The sequence below is a fragment of the Panthera pardus genome, unplaced genomic scaffold, assembly GCF_024362965.1.
Source record: "Panthera pardus isolate Hobbes unplaced genomic scaffold, ASM2436296v1 HiC_scaffold_21, whole genome shotgun sequence".
Classification (NCBI taxonomy): domain Eukaryota; kingdom Metazoa; phylum Chordata; class Mammalia; order Carnivora; family Felidae; genus Panthera; species Panthera pardus.
In genome coordinates, this window is record NW_026526777.1 from 8343459 (window position 1) to 8368087 (window position 24629).

The 24629-nt window shown below is 51.2% G+C and overlaps 1 protein-coding gene, 1 long non-coding RNA gene and 1 other non-coding gene across 3 annotated transcripts in view; all 3 read left to right on the forward strand.

Moving 5' to 3' along the window:
* Nucleotides 1–24629, forward strand: part of PBX1 (PBX homeobox 1) — a 295032-nt gene that overhangs the window by 133783 nt on the left and 136620 nt on the right.
* Nucleotides 4710–4812, forward strand: LOC128778975 (U6 spliceosomal RNA). The gene has a single exon (XR_008424826.1). It is a non-coding gene; the product is annotated as a U6 spliceosomal RNA (small nuclear RNA).
* Nucleotides 12573–15914, forward strand: LOC109276643 (uncharacterized). Its single transcript, XR_002084775.2, has 2 exons — nucleotides 12573–12893; nucleotides 13928–15914. It is a non-coding gene; the product is annotated as an uncharacterized LOC109276643 (long non-coding RNA).

Here is a 24629-nt window from a genome sequence, read left to right on the forward strand (position 1 = left end):
CCCCCCCACAAATGTTGTGGGCCACTGGCCTGCCTCCACCCCCTTCTTGCTCCAGAAAAGATGACAAGAATTTATGAATCACCCTGCACCGTGCACGGGGTGCCGCGTACTCTCTCGGCTCTATGTTGCTCTGCCTCTCCGGGGGCAGGTAGAGGGAGTGCAGTAAATATCAGTCCTTTTGTAAACCACCGTGGAAAGGGAAACGGGGGGGGGGGGGGGGGGAGGCGGTCAGGGGATTCGAGAAGAGAGAGGGGAAATCACTTCTTTGTCTGAAAGGGAAATGCCGTGACTGTCCCTTCAGGTCTGTTAAGCGTCTATTGGATGCGAAGGAAATTCTTCTCTTCTTTGCTTCCACCTCCCTCCCCCCCGCCCATTTATTTATTTATTTATTTGTTATTTTTTTTTATTTTTATTTTTTTTTCTCCCTTTGTAGAATAATATAAAATAAAAAAGCCCAGCAGAAAGGGAGCCGCGATGCTGTCGTCCCTGGCGTTGATGTTATTTATTTTCCTCAGTTGCTGCTCTGGAAGCCCGGAGTTGACAGAGCGGTTTTGTAGAATAGAAACATTATAGACTGTTACTGTCAGAGTGTTAAATGTGATGGATAGAGAAATAGAGGCGAAGGAGGGGACTTAATACTGAGAGCCAGGGTGCTCATGGGAAAATAAACCATCCGCATATAAGAAATGAATGAGGTAATGTGGCGGGAGGTAATGGGCTTTCGCAACACGCCGGAACAGAGATGCTTATTACAGGGTGCGCTTAACCCTCGGCACGCTGGCTTCCCTTTGTGGGTTCCGGGGGCTTCTCGCGTGTCCCTCTGCGGGGAGCCCGTGGGTGGCTTTTCTTCAGGCAGGGAAGCGGTGGAGACCGGCGTGTCCTTAATGACGCTGGATGAGCAGCCGGCACATGAGAAAGCCTCGGCAGCTCCTGAGGGGCTCGGGATCCCTGTGGCCGCGGGGAGCATGTGCCCCGGTTGCTGGGGTAGGGGGGCTGGGGGGCTCTGTTGGTTTCTGCAGCGGAGGCCGACGGGGAGCGCTTCGATTACTTGGGAGAGATGGAAATTCGTGTTACTGGGCGCCCCTGGGGAACCCCCCCCCCCCAAAGATTCCCTGGTACTTTGTGTAGTCAGGGCCTAGCTGTTTGTTTGCCTGCTGACCAGAATGCGGTGGCTTTGCTGTAAGGAGGGTGGAGGGGAGCAGAGAGGGTCGTCTTTATTACCTCCTTGCCAATTTCAGTGCCTGCTGTAGGGTGAGCGGGTCAGGCGGGGGACCCTGCATCCGCTGGGCTGATGGGAGGGACGCAGCCAGGTAGGCGGGGTGGTGTGAAATGAACCGCAAGGTGGTCAGTTTCGGGGTTCAAGGTGCTTGTCCTTCGCACTGGGTTCCTGTGATCTTTCCCACCCACTTTTGCATCCTAGTCGAGGTCAGCCCCATCTCTTACATATGACAAGCATTTAGTAAATTATGAGGACTCAGTTGATGTGGCCCCCGTGTAACCCTGGCTGTTACCTGCTCTGTGGCCCTGAGTGAGTCATTTACCCTCTCTGGGTGTGAGGGTCTTCACCTATAACATGGATACATTTATTAGCAAGAGTCAACAGGGGCACCTGGGTGGCTCAGTCGGTTAAGCGTCCGACTTGTGATTTCAGCTTGGGTCATGATCTCGCCGTTTGTGGGATCAAGCCCCGTGTCGGACCTGGCTGACCTGCTTGGGATTCTCTTTCTCTCCTTCTCTCTCTCTCTCTAAATAAATAAACACTTTAAAAAAAAAATAGAGAAAACATAGGGGTGCCTGGGTCACTCAGTCAGTTAAGCATCTCTTGGTTTCAGCTTGGGTCATGATTTCACGGTTCGTGGGTTCGAGCCCCACATCGGGCTCCGAGCTGACAGTGAGGAGCCTGCTTGGGATTCTCTCTCTTTCCGTCCTTCTCTACCCTTCCCCTGCTTGTGCACTCTCTCTCTCTCTCAAAATGAATTTAAAAAAACTTACAAAAAAAGTAAACACAATCACACTTATGAAAGTATTGTTAGGGTATAAAACATTATGCTGATACCAAAGTATTGCCATTACTTCTGTTGTTAGTAACAAAACAATAAACGTGTATTAAGTGATGAGGTGAAGAACTTCACCCAAGAAATAATGTTTTCAAGCCGGCAGCTTCACATGTTTTTACCTCAAGCAGTGCTGTTCTCATCTGATGTTACAGTGATGGTCACACGGTCAAGGACACCGCCCCGGTTGGATGTTTATATTGTTGGCACTGGGTCGGGGGGACCCAGGAGACCAGAGTCATCTAAGAGTTGGGGTATTCACCCCTCTCCTGTGCAGAGGTTTCACAGACCCACTGAATTTTGGAGTGAGGAGGACTCCTAGTGAATGTCCATCATTGGCCTTGATTTTGTTCGGAAGGGGCTTCCTGTTGAAGCACCGAGCCCACCTCCAGCAGCTGTTGGATTTTTCCCCGGAGCCTTTCCATCTAGGGTGTTCCTCAGCCCGACCACATCCTCTGAGACCCACCTGCTGTGTATGAGTGCATGCCACCATCCCTATCTGTGCTGTGATAAGAGGGTCCCCATCCTGGGGATTTTATGTTTTTATTGTCATGTTGATTTCCGAGGTCGTTAGTATTTCCACAGGAGCAGGAGGGCCTAGGTTTGCTGGCAGGCTGTGCCCTGGCCTTGACTCTGCTCCACGTCTGGGGTCGGCCAGGCGAGGGGCCGGGCTTACCTGCCTGCGTCCTTTTCATCAGGATCTTGTCCTCGCTCCTGGGTCCAGATCTGCCAGGCAGGTTGGTTGTCTTGCCTCCCACGGCTCCTCCTGGGATGCTGTCTCCTGTTTGTCCTCTGCGTGTGTCTCTGTCCGCCCTTCAGAAACCACAGCTTGTGTTGAAGTCTCCTTTCTCTTGATTCCTCAGATTTGTGCGACTGTATGCACCGGCTGGCTATTTACAGTTTCTGATATTTTCTGATTGTTCTGTGTGAGGGTATCTTGTCTGATGAAGGATATTACAATTTTCTTGAGAAAAGGGATGTGTACTGTATATGTATTTTTTTTCTTATAATTGGCATTACACCACCCTCTGCCCCAATCACTTCTCAGCTCTTTCCCTGGAATGCTATCATATATAGCTGTCTTCTGCCCATTTCCAGGCTCCCTCACCAGACTCCAGGTTCCTTCTAGAAAGAAGCCTTATCTGACGTCCCAAGGCCCCTAGCGTATAGCCTCTCTTGTTATTTCCTCAGCTTCTTGCCAGCTTTTAACAGAAAAGTTCTCTTCCTGCCCTTGGCTACTGCATATGCCTAGACACCCTTACGTGCAGCCTTGAATAGAACAGGAATGAATGCTAGATGTACGTGGAGAATAGTCCCAACCTGTGACAGCATCTTGTCCCTCGGTGAATAATATCGTTGGTGCGTTGGGGTAAGAGTAGCGCTGAGGGTGAAATGTGCTGGTGCATCTGAAGAGTTTAGACGGGTGCCTGACACCCGGCAGGCTCCAGAACTTTGTGGTCCCCGCCGTAGTAGCATCAGCGGGGATCAGGATTGTTGAGAAGCAGTGGTACCAGCAATAATGCCTGATGCCCACTGGTCTGCCTCGTTTGCTCTGTTTGTATCTTGCGAGAGTTCCCTAGCATATAATCAAATTTGGATGGAATCTATAAGCTGAAGAACACCAGAACCAGACCCTCTCAACGTGAATCTGCCTTGGGCTAGTGGGATCCTCCGGCCCCTGGCCTGTTCTGGAAGCTGGAGCCTCTCATGGTGTCTTCCTGAGTGCCTCTAGAGTCCCAGCATATTTCTTCAACTGTGTTCCTATAAAAGCCAGCTACATTTGGGTTCAGGAGGCAGGGTGTATTTTAGGACCCAGTGAGGTACAAATCCCTGGGGGGGGGGGGTTGTTGAAATTTACAACAACAACAACAATAATAAAGGTAGGGGAGAGCTCCAATTCCTGCCCTTTTCAGGAGAACTCTGCCTCTCGGCATCCAGACCCCAGTTGGATGCACAGAACGGGAAGGGTGTGGATGGAGACCAGAGTTCAGGGGAAAGGCAGAACAAGGCAAGGCTTCCAGGACACTATTTTTCTTTTTCTTTTTCTTTTTTAATGTTTATTTATTTTTTTGAGACACAGAGCATGAGCCGGGGAGGAGCAGACAGAGAGGGAGACTCGGAATCCGAAGCAGGCTCCGGGCTCCGAGCTCTTGGCACAGAGCCCGATGCGGGGCTTGAACTCACGAACCGTGAGATCACGGCCTGAGCTGAAGTCGGATGCTTAACCGACTGAGCGCCCCAGGCACCCCTGGACACTATTTTTCTAGATCCCTTTCATTTCTGTCTCAAACAGCATGGTGCACAGTGCTTTGAATTTCACCACCTGCTATGTCAGTAGGGTGTGTACTGAGGCCCTTCGTATTTGTAAAAGGGAACGTGATTCAGGGGGGAATGGCCGGTGGACCTCAGCAGGCAAGATCAGCGATCCTGCAGAATAACCTCGGCTTTTGATACAATGCAGATTCACAGGCCCTGCATTTGCAGCAGGTCAAGGAATCTGCAATTCCTAAGTACCTTCCATGAATTAGATGCCTGTGGTACATACCTTACCCTTTGGGAGTTCCCTTTGCTGCTCCACTCTGGGGGTGGTTTACTTACTGGTCCTGAAGCTGGCCGTCTGCCGCCACGTAAGAGCATTTTAAATGCAGCCTACGTGCTCACTTCAGCTGCGCATATGAAAAATGAGAACAATACAGGGAAGATTAGCATGGTCCTGCCCAAGGATGATGTGCACATTTGTAAGGCATTTCATATTGTTCCACCGAGCTACCCACTTGTCACTTGTGCCCTTTCCTACGTCTGTGTCCTAGGCCCCTGATTTTAAAAAGCGCACCTATTGTCCTTTTTATTAATGCCTCTGTGACATATGACCCAAACCCAAGAGCTTTTCACCTCCATCAGGACACCCATTTTGGAGAGAATAAAGAACCGGTATTGTGGAACCATGGTTTTCCTGTAGGCGGGTCGTTGAGATGCGCGCGCCTACACCTTTGTTAAAAAGTCTCGTTTGTAGCGGTTCCGGGGGAAGGGCGGTGGGAGGGAGCGTGGTGTTCCTTGTTCCTGGTCCTGTGAGGTAACTGCCGTCACGAGACTTGTTCGTGTCGTCTGTACACAGGTAAGAATGTTTGCCGTTCGAACGGGGCCAGGAGGGCACGTGATAATGTTGTCTGAACGTTCGTGGAGATGGGGATCGCGAGGGGAACGTAACAGGACGTCGTGGATTCACATTCACGAACTTGAATGTGCTCACAAGCTCCATGTTTTTCCAGGGTCACCGAGAGGCCAGTGTATCTACTCAATTTCACGTGCACGACCTCCTTTTGGCAGAGTTGCTAGGTTTACAGATTTCGTTGGGCATTCACCGTCCTACCCCAGAACTTCCACGTTTGAGTTGACTGTTCATTTGGAGTTGGCTGAGTTGTGTTTGAGGGTGAGCGTGTACACTCCCATGAGTATATCTTGCGTGCGTATATGCCAATATGTATGCACCTGTGTTCAAGTGACTGACCATCCTGTTCTCGTGGTCTCTCGGAGGGACTCTGTCTATTCCAGAGTGCAGACATAATTTACTTAACCGGGCCAGTTCCATTGACGTCCAACCACACAATGCCGTCTGACTTTGAAAAACTTTGTGTTTGTGCATATCCTCATTCCTCTCTGACTTTTTAGTGGGATTGGGGGAGGGAGAAAGACCCATACAGACACCCAGACACACACACAAATAGACATACAGACATGCAGGCACACACATACACACACACATGACATTCAGACACACACACACACACACACACACACACACACTGTCTTTGCTGATTATCATGAGCCTAAGCTCATTCCAGTGGCGGTGACCTGTTGGCCAAGAGCCCAAGCCTCCACGTGACAACTTGGACGTCCCTCCTGCTGGTCACAGCCACTCCTGCTGGCTGGACTCGGCTTTCTGTCTGAACCAAGAAGCACAGACACTCTCAGACCTGAGACAGGTTGGGAAGAAAAAGAGATGGCTCGTCCTCCCACCTTTCCTAAACTTCTTCTCCACACAGGCCCAACGGCACCCACGAGGACCGCACCACCTTGTTACGGTGGGCTCCAGCATTCAGGGCAACTTTCCTACAAATCTCTTTTTATTGGCATTTCCTCCAATGTAACCATCCCTGAATTGCATTTGAATCAGCTGAGAGAAAGAGAGGAGGGAAGGGGAGGAGGCTCCCCCCTAGCTCTTGGAAAAGCAGCTCACAAGCAGCTTTATTTGGTAAAATACTGCAATAGATGCTTGTCAGAAATAATTTATTCCTGTTAGCTGTAATCTGAAGGAAAACAGATACAAGTCCTATAGTTAAAAAAAAAAAAAAGGAAAGTAGTCTTGCTTTCGCTGACAGTACAAAGGTGTCATATACAAGAAGGATTGACACAGACCAAGGGGTCTTGTGGGAAATATGATAATAACTATAAAGAAGACAGATTATTCCCCAGTTGCCAACATTCAAACCTTTTTACAGTCAGTTCAAACATATAAAACTTTATTGCTCTAGCAGAAAGGGGAACAATTTCTGGTTGCACAGCTTTCCCAGGGCTGGGTTTATACTGTCTGTGTTATTGCTCTATAGTGGCATTTTAAAGTTTATTGAACAAGACTTTTACAATTGAAGGAAGTATATAAAACTGTAAATTTATTAGATTTTTCAGGATAAGTGCCCTTTCTAGTTGTGCTCAAGAATTCGGGGCTACGAGAAACCGCTAGTTACAAGACTTATTAATATTAAAGACTGAGAGTACGCACATTTTATACCTTAACTGATCTCAAAAATAATATTATTATATTACTGGGCGGCAGAGCTCTGATGCTATACAATTGGATGGATACACACGTGTAGGACTCTAAATACCAGATGTGTTTATTCTTCGCTGGCTAAAAAGTTGGCTTTTATTATATCTTACTTTATTTGATTTTAACACCGTCGGTCGGGACACGCTCCTCTGTTCACTGAAGGATGGCTCGGGGTGTTTTTTGTCAACTCCTTGTTGATTTCCCAGAATTTTTCAGTGTATGGCTCTAATGTGAGTACGGGTGGTGGGTTTTCAGAGCGTTATTTTAGCTGAAGTAATATATGGTAGCATCTTCCCCCCCCCCTGCAAGCAGCTATATATGCAAATAATCGAAATGCTACTAAAAAGAGTTCTCTTTTATGGCTTTCAACTTCTCATGTTTTGTTTCTCTTTAAAAAATTTTTTTAAATTTAATATTTATTTAGTTTTGAGAGAGACAGACAGAGCATGAGCGGGTGAGGTTCAGAGAGAGAGGGAGACACAGAATCCAAAGCAGGATCCAGGCTCCGAGCTGTCAGCACAGAGTCAAACCCACGGACCGTGAGATCATGACCTGAGCTGAAGTCGGACACTCAACCGACTGAGCCACCCAGGCGCCCCTCATGTTTTCTTTCTTAAAGGCCTTTCGGGGACATGACTTGAGGAATTTTGTAATGTTTATGAAAATCTGCATCCTGGTTTCTCAGTCTCTGTACTATTGACTTTTTAGGCCAGGAGATTCTTTGTTGTGGGGGCTGTGCCGTGCGCTGTACGACGGTCAGCGGCATCTCTGTTCTCTGCCATGGTTGCCAGCATCCCCATCACTCCACGGGGACAACCAACGATGTCTCCAGACGTTGCCAGATGCCCCCTGGAGGCATAATCATCCCCTGTTACGAAGCAATCATTTATACAATGTTAGAATGTGTCTTGGAAAAAATGTTTTTACTGTAAATAATACAGTAAATAATATGGGTTCTGTCTGATAATTACAAGAACTATAGTTACCAGATATGGTAAATTATAGGATTAGTTACTTTCAGAGATGTCTGGCTATAAACTTCTCTTAAATAGTGTTACCCAAAGAATATAACATAACTCAGTCTATAAAGTGTTACATAGAGGGGCGCCCGGGTGGCGTAGTCGACTGAGCGTCCGACTCTTGATTTTGGCTCCGGTCATGATCCCAGGATCATGGGATTGAGCCCCGTGTCAGGCTCTGCACTGAGCGTGAAGCCTGCTTGGGACTCTCTCTCTGCTTCTGCTCCTGTCCCCACTCGTGCCTGTTTTCTCTCTCTCTCTCTCTAAAATAAAAATAAATAGGAGCACCTGGGTGGCTCATGGTTAAGTGTCTGACTTCCGCTCAGGTCACAATCTCATGGTTGGTGGGTTTGAGCCCCGCATGAGGCTCTGTGCTGATAGCTCAGAGCCTGGAGCCTGCTTCGGATTCTGAGTCTCCCTGTCTCTCCCTCTGCCCCTCCCCTGCTTGTGTTTTCTCTCTCTCTCTCTCTCTCTCTCTCTCAAAAATAAATAAACACTTAAAAAATAAAATTAAAATAAATAAGTAATAAAGAAAATGTTACATATAATCTCTCAGGATCACCTGACTCTATAACAGGACATGTTCTGTTTACTTGCCTGGGTCTGAGGGCATGTGTTTGCGAGTATATCCATTTATCAGTCTGGATTGCAGATTCTCTCCGTAGTCTCTTAGGATTAACCACTCATATGTGTTAGCCTTTTTGACTTTTCCTATGCACATGCAGAATCCTGTGTGCATAAACATACACGTGTTTGTATTATGTGCCTTCGCGGTGAAGGGGTTCAGAAGTACAGAGACACGTTGATTATAATTTTCTCACTTGACGTGCTTAATTTTGAGGTACCATCAACTTGCCTTTAATTTTCAATTTGTGCTCTAGAATTTTTTTAACCTCTTCAGAAGGTTTTACTAGCGGACACATTAAAAACATTCAAAGAAGCTGTTTATAGCACCTGTTCACCTTCAGCCACCTAATGTTATGTAAGTATCTATGTGTGAATGGCACTTTGATCTGGGATTTCGTGTTAATTTGCCTAATGGCCATGACATTTACAGAATAATTAGGATATTATGTTTTCGAAAGACAGTAAGTTATAATAGGCCTTTCGTTTTATTTTGCCTGCGTTTTGGAATTCTGTGGGGTTTTTTTTTTTTTTTTTTTTTGTCTTTTTAAAAATTCTAGACACTTGTGACTTAGTGAGGGGTAGCTTGAAGGTGTCTTGATTCTGTTATTTTGTGCAGCCGCTGTTCTTTTTGGTCTCTGTGGCCTTGGATGGCGGGTGATGTTAGCCACAAGGCAATATATCTTTTCTCCTCTTCTTGCCGTCTTTATAGGTCATCGGGCCCTACCCTAGAGGCGGATCAGAGGTTTTCTTTGTGAAGATGTGTGACATCCTTAACAAATATGGTATAACTCGCTTTGGGCACTAAATGTTTTTCTGATAAGCTGCATGTGAATTATATGGTTGGAAGGCAGATCGTGCGGTTGGAAGGCTGGGGGGTCTTGGTGAGACACCTCTGGTGATCCTCCTGGCAAGTCAAAAGCTTTGTTCACCATCAGCCCTGTAGTTCCGTTGGTTTCCTTAGACCGTGATCCACCTTCTTGAGTTTGTAAACCAAGAGCCATGCCCGTGTGGCCACTCGTCGTGTATGGCAGCTGTGGAGTCTCACGCGCAACGTGCCCGTCTTTGAACTTGGCCGTCGGAGGACGTGCCTGGCCCCTCGTTGGTGGGCTGCGGGCCACGCCTACAAACGATGGCGTCCGCGCTTTACGGAGTGAAACACCGTGTGCGGCCTCTGACGTAAATCGTGATGAGACCCCCGAGGCGCAAACGCACGGAGTCAGGTGCACGCAGCCCTCCCCCCCCCCCGGAAGCACTCCTGGCGAAGGCGGGGGGCGGGGGGCGGGGGGCGGGGGGGGGGGGGTCTTGCTCGGGTCCCGTTCAGCCCTGGCGTCCTCAGTCCTGCTTCCAGGGACCGCGGGGGAGGTGGCGGCTGGCAGTCTTAGGAAGACCCTGAACCGGGGCAAAGGGGCCACCGAAGAAGACAAGAACCGCAGTCACAGCCAAGTTCCCAGGCGGAGTCGACTCTCGGGCTTGTCCCCAGGTACTGACGTCCTCGGCCGGCTCGCCACCTGCCGCGTGGGGTCCCGGGGTGCGGGGGGGGGGGGGGGTGCGGACTCCTCGGGGGAGGCCGAGAGGGAACGAGCAGGGACGACAGGGGACGGCGAGTGTCGGGGACGTCCGTGAGTGTTGCGGGGGACGCCGGGCTTTCGACCCCAGCCCGGCCGACGCGACGCGGAGGGCGGGACTCCCACTAGCGGAGGCAGCGTCTGTGACCTGAAGCCCGGGCCCCCGTGTCCCCGGGTTTCTCGTGCCCTGCCGCCGGAACGGGCTGTCGTGCTGTCTGGCACGGTTCCCGCGGGGGGGGGGGGGCCGGGCCCGACACGGGGCAGAGGAGAGCCGCGCTGGGGCTGACGGGACGGCCGCCCTCGCGGGGGTGTGAGCGGGTGTGGGCGCGAGTGTGAGAGACCAGGAGTGCGGGAAGGTGAGGGCGTAATCGTGTGTGAGAGATTGTGTGCGTGCGTGCGTGGCAGTGCGTGTGAATGTAAGAGTATGAGTGGGGGGGTGAGTGTATGTGAGAGCGTATGTGTGAGAGCCTGTGTGCGTGTGAGGGAGCGTGAGTGTGTGGGACCGTGTGTGACAATGTGAATGTGTAAGAATGTGTGAGTGTGTGTGAGAGACTGTGTATGTGTGTGAGAGGGAGTGTGTATGTAGATGTGTGTGCAGGAGAGTGTATGTGTGTGGGGAATGTGAGTGTGTGTGTGAGGCAGAGCGTATGGTGAGAGTGAGCGTGTGAGAGGGAGTGCGCATGTGAGGGTGTGTGAGTGTGTGTGGGGGAATGTGTGTGAGAGAGCGTGTGTGAGACAGTATCTGTGAGGGAGTGTGCATGTGAGAGTGTGCGAGAGTGTGGGGGGAATGTGAGTGTGTGAGAGACAGTGTATGTGTGTGTGAGTGTGTGTGTGAGAGGGAGTCTGCATGTGGAGTGTGTGCATGTGAGTGTGTGCGAGAGTATGGGGGGAAATGTGTGTGAGCGTGAGAGTGTATGTGTGTGAGTGTGCAAGAGTGTGGGAGGGAATGTGAGTGTGTGTGTGAGAGCATGTGTGAGTGCATGTGTCAGAGACAGTGTGTGTGCGTGTGTGTGAGAGGGAGTGTGCATGTGAGAGTGTGTGAGTGTGGGGGAATGTGAGTGTGTGTGAGGCTGTGTGAGTGTGCGTGTGTGTGCGAGAGTGTGTGTGTGTTAGTGTGTGAGGGGGAGTGAATGTGTGTGTGAGAGTGTATGTGTGTGAGAGGGAGTGTGGATGTGAGTGTGTGTGCGAGTGGGGGGTGTGAGTGTGTGTGAGTGTACGAGTGTGTGTGAGACTGTGTGTGAGGGAGAGTGTGAGTGTGGGGGAATGTGTGTGAGCATGTGTGTGTGCATGTGAGAGTGTGTGTGTGATAGTGTGTGAGGGGCAGTGTGCATGTGAGTGTGTGGGGGGATGTGTGTGAGCGTGTGAGAGTATGTGTGTGAGAGGGAGTGTGAGAGTGTGTGTGAGATTGTGTGTGAGGGGGAGTGTGCACGTGAGAATGTGGGGGGGAATGTGAGTGTGTGTGTGAGAGACCGTGTGTGAGCGTGAGTGTGTGAGCGAGTATGTGTGTGACTGTGTGCATGTGAGTGTGTGGGAGGGGGATGTGAATGTGTGTGAGAGAGTGTGTGTGTGTGTGTGAGGGAGAGTGTGAGTGTGGGGGAATGTGTGTGAGCATGTGAGAGTGTGTGCAAGAGTGTGTGTGTGTGATTGTGTGAGGGGGAGTGTGCATGTGAGAGTGTGAGAGTGTGGGGGGGAATGCGTGTGTGAGAGACCGTGTGTGTGTGTGAGCGTGTGAGTGTGTGAGAGAGTATGTGTGTGACAGTGTGCATGTGAGTGTGTGTGTGGGGGGGATGTGAATGTGTGTGAGAGTGTGTGTGTGTGTGTGTGTGTGAGAGAGGGAGTGTGCACGCGAGAGTGTGTGTGTGTGTGTGCGAGCGAGTGTGCGTGTGCGTGCACGAGAGCACAGACGCCGTCCTCCGGGCTCCCGTGAGGCCTCGATGCTCGCCCAGCAGAGCCTTCTGGGCATTGGGTCCCGCCTCCCGGCGGGGGCAGCAAGGAAAGCGCGGTTCTGCGCCCGGGTTCTGCGCCCGGGACCCCGAGCCGCCGGGCCCCCACCCCCCCTTCCCGGGGAGGGCAAATGGGTTACGAGGCTCCAGACCCAGAAGCGTTGGGGGGGGGGGGGAAGGGAAGCCGTGGAGAAGTTGGGGCGGGGGGGGAGCCTCTGTGGGCGAGGGGGGCCGGGGCTCGGCCGGGCCGGGGGGGGGGGGGGGGGCGATGTCCGGCAGGGACCGCGGGAAGGACCGCCCCGAAGGGAGGCCCCGCGCGAGGTCCGCCCGGTGCCGGACTCGGAAGGGCGTCGCCGGCGCGAGACTTGGCAGCGGACGTGACATCTGGACTCGCTTTCCCCGCACGCCTCCCCGTCCGGGAGGTCACGCGGCCAGGCGACGCGGAGCGACCGCGGCCAAGCCCGGGCCGCAGAAGCCGCGGAGGCCGAGCGACGCGGGGGGGGGGGGGGGGGGGGGGTTCGGAGTTCTGGCGCGACAGGGGTTGGAACCCCGGTGCCCGGATGCGGCCTTTCCTTTGGTCGGAGCGGGACGGCCGCCAGAGCGGCTGGGTAACGGGCGGGTGTCGGGGAGCGAGGGACGCACGTTCAGAAACAGGAGCTGCTTCTCAGGGCACCGTTTTCTAAGCGGGCCCAGCGCTTTCTATTTGAAAAGTGCATTTACCCCCGAGCAGGCGCCTCACGGTGGGCGCGGAGCCCGAGGCGGGACCGAACTCGCGAACCGCAAGGTCACGACCTGAGCCTGAAACCAAGAGTCTGATGCTTCACTGACTGAGCCACCAGGCGCCGCTCTGCAAATCAGTATCTAGAAAGTCCGCCTATTATTTTTGGTTGCAGGGTTTTGTTTTGTTTTTTAAATTTACTTATTTATTTTCACGGGGAGAGAGAGAGTTGGGGGGTGGGGGAGAACGAGTGGGGGAGGGGCAGAGAGAGCGCGGATCCCGAGCACCGACAGTGCAGAGCCCGAGGCAAGGCTCGAACTTGTGACCCGTGCGATGATGACCCGAGGCGAAATCAGGAGCCTGACACACAACTGACTGAGCCACCCAGGTGCCCCTAAGTGCTGGTAACTTACACAATCGCAACAAGTCTCTGGCACAGGTGCTTTACCCCCATTTGAGAGATGGAGAAACTGAGGCCACGGCAGAGTTGGGGGGGGGGAGCCAGGTGTTGAATCAAGGCTGTCTCCGAAAAACTTGGCCTCGAACACCCACCTCGGCAGGTTCGACCTGGATCTTTTCCTCGCTTCAGCCGCTATTTATTGAGCGCTTCCTGTATGCCGCGGTCCGCGCTTGTGTGCCGGGCATACAGACTGGAGGAAGACGGGGCGCTGGTCCTTCAGGTGCTCACAGCCGCGGGGACACCCGAGCAAGTGGGCAACGGCAGTGGGGCCACAGATGCTCTTGAGAAGGCGGGACGCGCTGCACCACGCTGGCAACTGAGCAGAGACAAGATGGCGGCGGCCCAGCCCACTTTTTGTGGCCGCTTCGTCCACATCCACTACCCCGAAGGCTCCATCTACGTCCGTTGCTGACACGGAGAGGACTGGCTTGCTTTCTACGGAAGTGGACGCTTCTCAGGCGAAAAGAGGGCCGTGGACGAAATGGGAAGCAGACCCACCGGAGAGATAGGTCCAGCTGCTTGTTGCAGGAAATCCTGCAGGCTTGATAGCCCCAAACTGTAGCAGAACAAAGCAGGGTCCAGTGAAACAGAAAGAATAAGGAAACAAAAATAGAAAAAAGGGTGGGGGGGGGACCACTTGAAGTTGAATAAACTGCCTCTGAGCCCGCTCGTGGGTTCCCAGGGGGATTCTCACGTTTCCCGGATATTTTCAGATTCCGATGGCAACTAGGGGAAGACCGTTGTGACCTTGAAACTTGGTCCGGGGGGACTGAGCTGAAGACCACCAAGACACTGCACACAGACCACCCACTGCAGAGTCTTGCACGGATCTGCTGGCCAGTCTCGCGGTGATACCGCAAGGCACCCTAAGCCACGCTTTGGAGGACGAGCGGAAGAGCGAGAGCAGGTGTTGAAAAGCCGTGGAAAAAAAAAAAAAAAGAATTAAAACCAAAATATGCCTCAGGCTCATTTCAGCTGGCAGCAGAATTCTCTCTCTCTTTCTTTTGAATTTGGTATTATTACAGGCATCGACACTGAAATGCCAGAAGTCTCGGGGGCCAGAGCGCTTGGTCAGTCTGGGGGTGGGCTTCTCGTGAGCCCCCTGTAAATCCATGGAGGAGTGCATGTGGAGGAAGAGAGATGAGGGGGCCGCTCCAGGAAAGGGTGTACCCTGGATGTGAGCTCCTGGGGACCCAGGAGACGCTGGCGTTGCGTAGATGCAGCTGGGAGCTGGTCACCTGGGCGTGAATCATAGAATCATTCTGAGGATTAAATCAGCAAGCGGGTACAGGATGCTTTGGCTTGTGCCCGGCCTGTGCACCTGTGCTCGGGAAATATCAGCTGTTGTTACTGTTTCTTCCCCGGGCAAAGCGATACCATCCTCTCTCTGCAGAATGAGAAACTGATGTCAGAGGAGAGGCACCGTTGTGGGTAGGGAGGAACTTCTGGGCTCACTTATCCTCTTTCCTTTTTCTCGTTTCAGTTCTCCGCTTTCGTCCTTGTTAGAAGGCCCCCACAAGTTGAGTTTAAACTGGGGACTTCTCCAGTGCTGTTGAATTCACGGAGTGTGTGTGCCGGCCGGCCGTGGCAGGTGCAGCCTTCGACGGGGAAAGGGAAAGCACTCCTGAGGGTTTAAGGGCGAAAGTTGGGAGAAGGGAAGGAAAAAAAAGACAGGCCCAAGTTGAAGGTGCTTAACGTCTTCCGATGTTGAGCAGAAGCGTGAACAGCAACAGTTGAGTCCAAGGTGGGGGCTTCCGTGCTTCTCTTCCTCGGAACCCCACCTGCTCTCGCTGCCGCATCTGGGCCACCAGGTGGGAGCCCGTGTGGCTGGGCAGTGATGGCAGACCGCGTCTGCTGCTGGGTGCGGGGAGACGCCCCCTCTTGCCACCACCCTTCCTCCCTGTTCTTCAGCCCCCTTCCTTCCACTCGCTTCTGCTGACGCGTGAGGGGAAATGGCATCATCCCGTGAAAAGACAGGGTGGCCGTTGGCCACGGGCCAACTGCCGCGACCCCGGGCCGTGCTGTCAGCCACCGAGAGACGCCTGCGGACCCGGAGGCAGAGAGGGGATGAACGCTTTCAGCAGAACTTTGACCTTCGCGATTCTCTTTGCGCTCTGTCCCCTCCCTCCCCTCCACGGCTCCAGGTAGTTGACTCTTCTGTGACAAGCCTGAGGAACAAGTCTGCCAGGAAAGAGCATGGGGAGAAACCAGATTGGGGAAATTGCTTTCGGGACACAAGGTCCCTGCTAGCAGAGGCTTGTCCCCCGCCAGCGTCCTCGCGGTTGATGTGCGTCCGGGTGTGGGAAGTTGGAGGGAATTGCATACACGCTCCATTACAAATATCCCCCCCGCTGCGTGCTGAGGGCCCCGGGTGGGGTCCCCGAAGATGCACGGCCGTGGGGATGAGATCAGGGTGGGGTGAGCAGACAGGTTATTGAAGTTGAACTGGGGGCTGAAGAGCAGAGAGCGCTGCAGGAGTTCTCCCCTTGTTCCCCTTTTTGCTTTTTTTTTCTTTTTTCTTTTTCCTTTTCTTTTCCATGAGAGAATCAGAAAGGTCCCATCTGCCTTTTGGGGGAGGGTCATGCTTGGTGACTGGTAGCATCTGGGGTAGGGTCCGGTTCATTATGCCACCCAGAATATCAAAGCGGTTTAGGCGTCGGAAACCAGGGAAGGAGGAAGGGATTTAAAAAAAAAAAACAACAGCCCGGCCGCCAATCGGGGGCTCTCTGTCTGCTGTCTGCCGGCTGCTGCTACCCACTCGTTACAATTAAAATGAAGTGTCCGTCAGCGGCTATCTTCTCTGTGTGGCCCATATGTTTCTGAGCTGATACTGTCCGGATTATTCTGTTCGGGAAAACGATAACGGCTGTTTATAACCTTGGCAAAGACTGAGGCCTAATCAGGCTGGAGCACATTTTCACCAACTGGCTGATAACAGGCTGTTAGCAGCCTTATCGCTGGGGAGAGATAGGCCAAAATAAGCAGATCTGTGAGCACAGGAGCCCAATCGAGTGGTACACACTCTGGCCCCGGCTTTATTTTTAGATTCCCTTTTCCCGGTTTGATATCAGAAGGCGCAGAGGAAGGGGGGGGGCAGGGAGCACCGTGTGCCCCCGCGGGATGTTAATCAACATGAGAGGCAGAGGGTCAGCCCGGCTTCCAGCGCTCAGGGCTCCGTTCAAATGAGGGAAAACACATGCAGGTCTTGGGAGACAAAGGAAGGCGAGGGGCTGGCCTGGTGTGTGGGCCCTGATGGCTTAGCATCTTCCCGCCGTTGGGAGTCTCCATCTGGATCATCTGGATCGCCAGGCCTAGGTGCTCGGTTCTTCCCCCATCCTCCCCTGCCGCAGGGACTGACTTTTGCTTTCTGTCTTAATCCACTTTGCTGGGGCGTCTTCGTGGCATTCCTCCAGAATGACATTCCCTGCCCAATTCATCATCCTCACACTGGCTTAGAGACCACACAGTGGGTTGGGGGGTGAGAGGAACACAGGCAGGCCCCCCCCACCCCCCCCCAAGCGTGGAGAGAGGACATGGAGGGAGGCTCAGGGAAGTCTAGAACCTGAGGCACCATGACGTCATGGCTTAATAGCTGGTACTCAGCCCCCAGGGAGAAACTGTTGGTTTTCAGAGAGGGGTAGGTTTCCGGCAAAGCCTTCAAGGAAGGGCCCTTTGAACTTGTCCCTCTACAGAGATGGATAAAAGCCAGATCTATAGCTTTTGCCCCTAGACCCAACTCTCTGAAACAGGTTACACCTGGGCCTTGACATATGTGTGGTTCTAGAACAGTTACGGATTTGAGACAAAAAGATAATACGTGAGGTCGTCAAGCATGTGGTGAAAATAAAATGTAGGGGGGAGGCTATAATAGTGCTGGGCAGCAGATGCCATAAGCAGAAGGGAAGTTTGAAGGTATTGTTTGCCGAAGACAGTGGAAGTCTGGAAGTCTGGTATTTTTTTTCTCTGTTCATTCTGCAGAAACCTTCCTAGCCTAAAGCGCATTAGGCATTTTATTTTATTTTTTTCAATGTTCATTTATTTTTGAGAGAGAGAGACAAGAGCGTGAGCAGGGGAGAGGAGAGAGAGAGGGAGACACAGACTCAGAAGCAGGCTCCAGGCCGATGCGGGCTCGAACCCACAAACCGTGAGATCATGACCTGAGCCGGAGTGGGACTCTTAACCTACTGAGCTACCCAGGCGCCCCATGGCATTTTAGTCTCTACTCTGCTTCTGTCTGTCTGTCTGTCTCCATCTCTCTTCTCTGCTTTCTTCCTCTCCTCTTCCTGCTCTCTGTGCAGCTGCCCAATTCCCGACTCACTTTTGTCTGCCTAAGACTGAGCGAGTGGAGTCAGGTGGCGGGAAAGAGGGGCCAGGGGACCGGTGCCTGGGGGGGGGGGAGGGAGGGAAGCGTTTTCAGGGGCACACAGATCCAAGTAAGCACAGAAGGCAGCGGAGAGCATTATCACCATTATCATGCAAATCTATTTACAAGGCTCCTTTTATTCATTAATCTTTGAATAGCAGAACCTTTGGAACCGCCTGAAATAAGAACCACCTGTGTGTCTACCACTGAAAAAACAAAAACAAAAAATGAGTTTTAAGGACAATTGATACGTGGGAGCAGGAAGGGAAAAATTAAGTAGAAATCTCTCCATCATTTAGATCTCCACATATATGATTTTATAGCTCCCGTGTTGCAAAATGGCCAGCCGATTGGCAGTTTTGGAGACGTCCCCCCCAAGTTCAGAGAAAACCTCTGGGGAGGGTCGGAAATGTAATGAAATTATGAAACGGTCTGTTTTTAAAAATCCACTCGGAGGTTCTTCCACGCCGACTTTTATTCTCCTTTTTTGGAGATAATACGTAATAATATACAATGTAATCAATGGGATATAAATGATTTGGGTTAACGTTTCAGAGGCACTGGTGAACTCAACATAAAGGGATCTTTTGCAATATCTTCCCTGAATTCATAGTAATATAATATAAAAATCTTAAGCTGGAAGAGACCTTGCATATGATCTGGTTCAGTCCTCTCACTGTCTATTAAACCTTTAATTAAGAGTTCTTTACACGTAGTCCAAGTCCCCATTTGTCACATCGCACATAGACTGGTTACATTATCTTTGGAGCAGTTATTCTTACAGGGGGCAACATAGCTCTTGCAAACACTTATTACCCTGTGTTATAGGCAATTAGCAGGGGCTGCAGGGAGATGTAGGGAAGGGCTCCAGCTTTCTCTGCCACTGTTGCTAAGATGGCAGAATACCAGGTAGAAAGTCCACAGAAGAGAACGTGTCCCACCTAGGGCTACGCACCTTCTGAGAAAAAATACAGCCATGTCAGTGGAATGGAATGGCTCCCATATTCCTTTCGGTAGGACTTTACATCAGCGGAGTAACCATGGTCATTAAAATCCCCTCCCCGAGAGATTCTAACTCCCAGACATGATTGGTCATATGTGTTCGAGTCATGGAATCTTAGAGCTGGAGGGACCCACTCTAAGGAATTATCTCCTCGTTGTGGAGATGAGGAAATTGAAACCTCAGGGAGGGGCATCTGCCCCGTAAGCCTGAACTGGGGGCTCCGACTAGGGATGAGGAGAATGGTCCTGCCTTCTAGCCCAGTGCTTTTTCATCTTTATGATGACCTTATAGGATGACTTAGTTGTGGGATGAAGAATTTAAAATACGTCCCTGAACTCTCCATGCCACTGTTTACTCCTCTGTAAAATGAGGCTTGTGATTCCCCGACTGATTTTGTAAGTTCCTCGAGAGCTGGGACCGTGCTGCCCATCCCCGTGTTTCCCAAGACACCAGCTCTCGCCTCTCTCTGCGCGTGGAGCTGCTCAAGAGATGTTGACTGTTGAATAGTGGAGTGAGTGAACGGATGAATAGGACTTTGAATTGGACTTCTCCAGCGATGACTCTTTCACGAAATGATTTTTCTAAGTTGTGTGCACCTTCCCAGCCTCGCATTTCTTAAATCTCTTTCGGCAGAAACAGTGAAAAATGGTGACGGGGTCTTGGGCGGTTCTGATGGCAGACCTCTGGGTTCTGCAGAGGCCCGATTATAATCAGGGAATTTTTGTTGGTGTGTGTTTGCCTTGCGGTTGGTTGTTCACGAAGCCTTGGGGAGACCCCGTGCTCCTGAGGGTCAGTTGACTTTGGGCTCTCAGCAACAGGAGTCTGGTGCGTTCTTGAGTTGTCCAGGAACCTCCTCCAGTTGTGTTGCTGTGGGATCCTTCCATGTCTCCCGGTGACGGACGGGGAATGTCACCCCGGGTGGAGACCTTATTTAACTTGCTCTTTTCTAGTGTCTAAATAACACCTGGATCCCAGGAGGTACTTGATGAGTGGGTGAGTTAAACGTAGGTATGTCTACTTTTGCTTCACTGGCCCAGGCCTTCAAAGCGAGGGGCTGGATTGAAAGCCTGTGGATTATCGGAGTCTGTTCCTCTGACTCAGAAATCCTGGCCGGGATACGCTTTTCCCCTCGAAGCATAAATTCTGTCAGTCGGTTAAAAATCTGTATCTTGGGACCTTCACTCACCCTACCAGGGCCCTTTGTATACCAGGCTCCTTTCTTCATCACCCTGAGATGACTACACACAGACGCAGACTCTCCACACAGAATTTTGAAGGCCGCCGTACAGAGGGTCCAACTCCAAGGCAGAGAGATTACTTGGGAGTTGGGGGGCCGGGGGGGGCATATAACAAAACTGCAGTTCTCTGGAATCTTACTTCCTTCTCAGAGGCACGTGACTGGCATATTTGGGTCATTACATAGAAAGACATTCTGCGTACGAGTTATGCCAGCGAGATGTTTCCAGATCACATGACAACGGTGTGTGTGGTGACTGCCAAGTGGTGTTTCTCTGCGCAGGACTCTGAACACACCGCCCACTGGTCTGCGTAAGGCGGCCGCACTCTGCACTAAACGCGGCATCATTCATTCTGGGATCTCCGAACCTTCCATAAACAGTCAGTCGCTTAAGACTCCTGTGAGTTAAATAAATAATAAGATCCTTACCCCCTTGAACAGAATGGGAAGACTAAATATTGAAAAATTAGGCAATTTAGCCCAAGGCGGAGTGTGCAGAGAAAGCACGACCTGGTGAACCAACCCCGTGCGCTGGCAGCAAGAATTTTTCCTGCGAACATTTTTATAATGGCAGATTGCCGCGTGGCTTGGCGAGAGCCTTTCAGTCAGCCTTCAGACTGGTGTTCATCACCCCCTGCGTGCCTGGTGCCGAGTTACAAACAGTTAAGGAAAACATATGCAATTCCTTTCTTACAAGACCTAAAGACACTGCAGCTGTGACGGCTCAATGTGGAACATAGTTCAAATATTAAATGTGATGATACAGGCAATATTCAGTTTTGGAGGCAGACAGCAGTTCGGTTCCAGGGTGGTGGTGGTGATGGTGGGAAATGGCTGGTCGGGGAAGGGAGCTGGAGCTCGGGGTTGAAAAATGGGTAGGTTTGGGGCACTTGGGGGGCTCGGTCGGTTGAGCATCTGACTTTGGCTCAGGTCGTGATCTCGCGGTCCGTGAGTTCGAGCCCCACGTTGGGCTCTGTGCCGACAGCTCAGAGCCTGGACCCTGCTTTGTCTGTGTCTTCCTTGCTCTCTGTCCCTCCCACAGTCACACTCTGTCTCTCTCTGTCTCTCAAAAATGAATAAAAGTTAAAAGAAAAATTAAAAAAAAAAAAGAAAAATGGGTAGGTTTGAAGTCGGCAGAAGGGAAGAATGGTTCTTGCGCTTGAGGCGAACCATAGAAATAAAGGCAGGAAAACGGGAAAGGGGGTGACAGTTGTGTAGCAGCTCTTGCTGTGTCTCAGTTTTCCTTCCAGTAAAAATAATGGAAGCGATACCACCTTTGGAAGTAAGTGTGCCACCATGGGGAGGACAGCTGAGAGCGACTGATGTCTTAATAGCTGCCAGGGCAGGGTGCTCTGTGTCTGCCGCGCTTTGGCATGACATTGGCTTCGGGTTCTTGGATGACTTGAGAGCCTCTGTTTAAGAACATGGCACGGGGGCCACACGGGTGGCTCCGTCAGTTAAGCGTCCGGCTCTTGATTTGGGCACAGGTCACGATCTCGCGGTTCGTGGGTTCGAGCCCCGCGTTGGGCCGTGCGCTGACATTACTGCTTGGGATTCTCTCTCTCCTTCTTTCTCTGCCCCCCACCCCTGCTTGTGCTCACCCGGTCTTCCTCTCTCTCTCAAAATAAATAAATAAACTTTTTTTTTTTTTTTTTTTAAGCGGCGTGGGTTGTGTTTTCTTTGAAGACTTTTATCCACCTGGTGCGTGGTGCGGTCAGAACCAGACTTGGGGAGGAGGAAGGCCCTTCAATGGCCACAGGCTGAATACAGACCAGCAAATGCAACCGTATCGGGAAGGAATCCCTGGGTGTCCCAGTGTCCCCTCCCTTCCTAGACTGAGCTCTGTCAGGCAGGTGTTCAAATAAATAATGCATCTAAAAATCCTTCCAGCAGCAGCTGGGACCGTCTTAGGAGCTCCGGGATAGTGGGAGTACATCAGCCCCGCTACTTGGGCAGGTGTGTGTTAGCTCCAGAAAGTTAGAACAAACGCTCTCTAGACGTATCCCCTACGTGGACTAGGGCCCCGTTTCTGACGGAGAAACAAAATGAAGCATTTATTTCATCGAGCCCCGTCTGGAAACAGGTGTGCCTTTGGCCGAACCCTTCCGAGTTCAAAAACAAACAAATTAATAGGCTTCCACTAGGGGGAGACGGCGGTTTCAGAGCGCTGAGTGGAATTAATACTTGCTCCCCTCCAGTTCTAGCCCGTCGCTAACAACAGTACCCAGTATGACCTTAAGGAGATGAATCTCCGTTAATAATCATAATGACGACGGCTTAACATAGTAGCAATCTCTTTAGCACTTAGTATCTGCCAGACGTCACGTTTTGTTTTTACTTAATCCTCAAAAAAATATCAAGATAGGTAACGTTATCCCCATTTGTATGGATTCAGAAACTGTTCTGAGTAGTTCGGATAGTTCCGAATGGTTCAAAACAGTTAAAGACTGGGACGCCTGGGTGGTTCAGTCGGTTAAGCGCCCGACTTTGGCTCAGGTCACTATCTCACGGTTTGTGAGTTTGAGCCCCGCATCGGGCTCTGTGCTGACAGCGCGGAGCCTGGAGCCTGTCTCAGATTCTGTGTCTCCCTCTGTCTCTGACCCTCCCCGGCTCGTGCTCGGTCTCTCTCTCTCTCTCTCTCTCTCTCTCTCTCTCTCTCAGGTAAACAGACATTAAAAAGAAAAAAAAAAGTTAAAGACTTTGCCCAGCGGTGCCTAATGCTTCTGTCGTGGAGTTAAGTCTGATTCCTGAGCTACGATACTGTAGTGAAAAAGCGTGAACTTGCCATTACCAGCATGTTTCACCTTTTGTTTTGTTTGATTTTGTTTTTTGTTTTTTGACTCTAAGCTTAGACATGTCGATTAACATAGAAAAATATCTTGCATTGGCCTTGTAGCATGTTCAAGGTAACTTTGGAGAATCCAGATTATTTTTTGCAAAAAGATATTATTTTTTGCAACCCCAATCCCCATGAAGACAGCCATGCAGGAGGTGAAAATCTACTGTCCATTGAAGATCCCAACTGGATCCCATCCAGGAGCTCTGAGAGGTCAAGGTGTGGTGGCCTTCATCGTTCTGGATGCTGCTTCGCTAGGACTAACTCTAAGATGTGTGGGTCTAAGGAGGAATGTTTGACAACTAGGAGTATTTAGGATTTGGGCCACAAATGTAGTCTCCAAAGTGATTTTAGAGGTCCTAATTACTATCACATGATGAGCATCCATCCACAGGGCGCTGAGGAGCACTCGAGCAGCCAACCCTTGAGTTGCCCGGGCTTTGGGGATGAACTCAGCCACCTCTGCTCCTTTGTGAAATCAAAGCTGATGACAGAGACGGCCTGGCTGGAGATGACCACGCTTTTGACTCTCTGGTCAGCTGGACTTTTTATAAAGATGGCAGACGTAGCCACCCACTCTTCTCTTTGTGGCAGGGACTGGTTTTGAGAGAGCGATCTGTTTTGGAATTTCAGGTTTTGAAGTGTAGAAATGTGAATTGCGAGTGAGGCCGAGTTTCGTTCTCTTTGGAATTGAGACCGAGGCCCTGCGTGTTCCCAGTGTTTGTGGTAAAGCCCCCTCCCTCGAGTTGAATCACCCTTGGAGGTACTGAAAGAGGAAGGGCTGACCCTCAGGAAATGGCCACATGACAGCCTTTTGGTTGATCACGGAAGTGTTTCAGAATTCTGCTCAGCCTTGCTCCCGGCCAGTGACCCCGTCAGATCTGATAAACCGAACAAGCTGGGGGCTACCGGAGGCCCACACAGGCATGCTGGGCTGTGAGAGGGAACAAATGGTCAGGGTAGTGGCCCACGAGCAAGCAACTCCATGCTGAGCCATTTTTCTCTGCACCCTCCCGCAGGTTTAAATCGGAGGTAGGGTTCGCGGAAATTCTTCTGTCTGTACTTTGCCCTCTGCCTGGGGAGGTTAGGAAGCTCATGGTTTGATGTCTGCAGTAAAATGTAGAATATGAGCCCTGATCCTAATGATGATGCAGTTCGGTGACAAACATTCGGCCAGAACCTGGAGGTGTTCACTTGGTCAGAGGATTTGAAAGCTTTAGGCTGTTAATTGGAGCTGTAAATATAGTGTTTACAGGAAACCAGGGAGGAGACGCGTGGTGTGTTTGCATCGCCTGGAGACCTTTGTAAACATCGTACCTGTCCCGGATCAGAATCTCCGGCTGTGGGGAGGCCCAGGCATGTGCATTTTTGAAAAGCTCCCCAGGTGATTCTGTGCTGTGTCCCGCTAAATGGATATCCAGTGCTTTACGAGATTATACGGGAACACTGTTTTTGTCCCGTTCAGTGAACATGCCAGTGATGGCCCACTCTTCCCGCCATCGAATTTGGAAGTGCTTTGGCTCCCACAAGTGCGTGCGGCTATGCGTGCGTCTAACTGCGTGAGCGCGTACAAGTGTGCGCACGCGTCTCTTTGCTTTCCGAAGCACACGGTCCGCTGCTGGCCCCCTGACATGTGATCAGAGTGATGCGGACGTGCGAGCCTGGGCAGCCCGCGTCTCCCCGTTTCACCCCTGCCTGCAAACACGGCGCACGTCCTCAAGGTACAGCTCTGAAATCCCACGCTGACCTTTTCGCGAAGCATTATAATCAAGTTGAACATTTCCAGTTGTACCGCCAGTGCTTGCCCCTCGGGAAAACACTTCCCTCCATTTTATGACAATTGATTCTGATTTTGAGGAACTCATTTGTATTGAATGCAAAATGTCCAGCCTCACACGGAAACCGCAAAGTCCCCGTGTCCAGACAGGTCCGACACTGTGTTTTTATTATAAGGACAGGGCACACAATGAAAGATT